The 3002-nt window shown below is 40.6% G+C and overlaps 1 non-coding gene across 1 annotated transcript; it reads right to left on the reverse strand.

Moving 5' to 3' along the window:
- Nucleotides 1-2115: 2115 nt before the first annotated feature.
- On the reverse strand, nt 2116-2222 carry LOC141681583 (small nucleolar RNA R71). Its single transcript, XR_012559011.1, has one exon. It is a non-coding gene; the product is annotated as a small nucleolar RNA R71 (small nucleolar RNA).
- Between the last annotated feature and the right edge of the window lie 780 nt (nt 2223-3002).

A 3002-nucleotide genomic window follows, 5' to 3' on the forward strand; every position in this document is an offset into this window, starting at 1 on the left:
GAACATCTTAAAATGGCTTAAATTGGTGTCTTGAAATCAAGTATTTTGTGTATTTGATGCGTTTTTCTAGTGTTTATGCATTTCAGGGTATTAGTTGCATTTCGGGGGAGGAATCATCAAGAATAAGCCTTGGCATGTGTTCACCATTGCGAGAGGAAAGGAATGGGCAGATTACGGCGAAGGAACGGAGCAAAACTAGATTTTTTCCAGTAGAGGCCTGCGCGCCCGCTCAGCAATGCTGAGCGGCCGCGCAGCAACCTGCGCGCCCGGCAGCTATGCTGAGCGGCCGCGCAGGGTCGGGGAAAAAGATAAATTATTTTAGACTTTTACTTCTGTTTGGCTTCCAACTTCTATGTAATCTGAGTTTTATGGGACTATTATATAGGTAGATTTGAGACGTTTTCACAGAGAGTATTAAGGTGATTATGTTTTAGATTGTGTTTTATGCAAGAAGCGAAAGAGATAAGGAAGAAGACCGATTTAGCACACCGCAACGAAGAGGGAGCATATATTCTTGTGATTCTTGTTTCGTTGTAACGTTGGATGCTAGTTTTCTTGCTTTGACTTATTTACTCTTGTGACGTACTCTGTTTTAATATAATTAGTTTAGTTCTTATTTTCTTGTGTTGGTTTGTCATGATTTCATATGAACCCATGATGGCGATAAGTTCTATTATGGGCTAATCGTGATCATGGGGTTGCAACGGATTTATTATGGAATTCTTTAGTTAATTGTTTAATACTTTAGTGTGTGATGATTGCTTGATATCTAGTATTGGTTGTGCGTATTCGTCTTATGTGCGTCGCGAACATATAAGATAGGGTGTTAATCTCTTGTGAAACGACGGTGGAGCTTGAGATTTAGAACTTGCCATGCTAGCATAGGTTCATGTACGTTGTGCATGATTAGTGGGTAACTCTAACAGTTTTATTTGCCCTATGTAATCAAAAAGGAATAACTTGTGCTTAAATCGTTGTGTTGTCAATTTCTGTAGACATATAGGAACTCAACATAATTAATGACTATTCAACTTCTATCTTAATTGTGGATGCTTGGTAGAATTGTATTAGTACAATGAAAGTTGGCTTTTATCAGTTTCGTGTTATTCGATTAATATCATCACTGTCACATGCTAAAGGTAATAATAATGGCTATAGAAGGAAGTAATAATGAAGTTGTGATCTCATGAGTGTTTTATTATTGATAAATTGAAGTGTTAGTTAAGTGGTTAATTAAGTAGTTAATTATAGTTAATATTTAATCAACAATTTTAAGTGTTATTATCTTAACATTGAGAAGTAATCATACATTGGTGAGTGAGTTTAATTAGACAATAATTTAGTCTGAGTCTCTGAGGGAACGAACTAGAAAGTATTCTATATTACTTGCGAACGCGTATACTTGCGTGAATATTAGCGCGTGTTTTCGCCCTAACAAGTTTTTGGCGCCGCTGCCGGGGACTCGGCGTATTTGTTTAGTTTATGAACTTACCATCATTGGTCATTAGGACTCAGTGATTAGGACGTAGTAGTTACTTATTTTTTTTTCTTTTTTTTTCGGTTGTGTTTCAGGTACTTTAGCAAGCATTTATGCAAACTCGTTCTCGTGCTCGCAAGAGGACTTTAGATACAGCTGAGGAGACAGACGAAGTTCTTGATATTCCGGAGAAGTTAGATTTTGAGGATTCGGATTCAGGAACTGAGCAGAAAGAACCAGTAAACATGGGAGATCGTATTGTTCAAGCTGATCCAGCTCTTATGGATTTTTCTCAGCCTAAAATTGATGACATTCAGTCAAGCATCCTTCATCCGGCTATTCAATCTAACACCTTTGAAATCAAGCCGGGCACTATTCAGATGGTGCAGAATTCTGTTTCTTTTGGAGGAGCGGCAACTGAAGACCCCAACATGCACATAAGGAATTTTGTCGAGATCTGTAGCACTTTTAAGTATAATGGCATGACTGATGAGGCTATCAAGTTGAGGCTTTTCCCATTCTCACTGAGGGATAAGGCTAAAGACTGGTTATATTCTGAACCAGCTGGGTCCATCACTACGTGGCAAGATCTTGCGCAAAAGTTTCTGGTGAAGTTTTATCCAATGGCAAAGACTGCTGCTATGAGGAGTGCTCTTACTCAGTTTGCGCAGCAACCTACAGAATCTATGTGCGAGGCTTGGGAACGCTACAAGGAAATGTTGAGAAAATGTCCACATCATGGAATGCCGGATTGGATGGTGATCACTGGTTTCTATAATGGTTTGGGGGCCCAATCTCGACCCATGCTCGATGCAGCAGCTGGAGGCGCCTTATGGGCTAAAAGCTATACTGAGGCGTATAATCTTATAGAGACGATGGCTGCAAATGAGTATCAAAACCCAACTCAGAGGATGACGTCAGGCAAGGTAGCAGGTATTCTGGAAGTTGATGCAGCCACCGCTATTGCAGCCCAGCTCCAAGCGCTATCAATGAAGGTTGATTCTCTGGCTACGTATGGAGTTAATCAAATAGCTATGGTTTGTGAGCTTTGGGCAGGTTCTCATGCTACAGATCAGTGTTCTCTTGTCAACGAATCTGTTCAGTATGTGAATAATTATCAGCGACAACAGCAGCCTGTGCCAGCGACCTATCATCCTAATAACAGAAATCATCCAAATTTCAGCTGGGGGAATAATCAGAATGCTATTCAGCCACCATATCAGCAAGGAGTGAGTAAACAGTTTAACCCACCTGGATTCCAGCAACCACAGCAGTATGCTACAAGGCAATCATATCCTCAATAGGGAAGTACAGTTGCACCCACTAGTGCTGATTTTGAGGAACTTAAGCTGTTGTGCAAGAGTCAGGCGGTTTCTATCAAGACCTTGGAAAATCAAATCGGTCAATTAGCCAATGCAGTGCTCAATCATCAACCTGGCACTCTTCCCAGTGACACGGAAGTACCAGGCAGGAAGGAAGCTAAAGAGCAAGTCAAGGTTATTACCTTAAGGTCTGGAAAAGTGGC

This window comes from Apium graveolens, chromosome 8 (genome assembly GCF_009905375.1).
Source record: "Apium graveolens cultivar Ventura chromosome 8, ASM990537v1, whole genome shotgun sequence".
Taxonomy (NCBI): Eukaryota; Viridiplantae; Streptophyta; class Magnoliopsida; order Apiales; family Apiaceae; genus Apium; species Apium graveolens.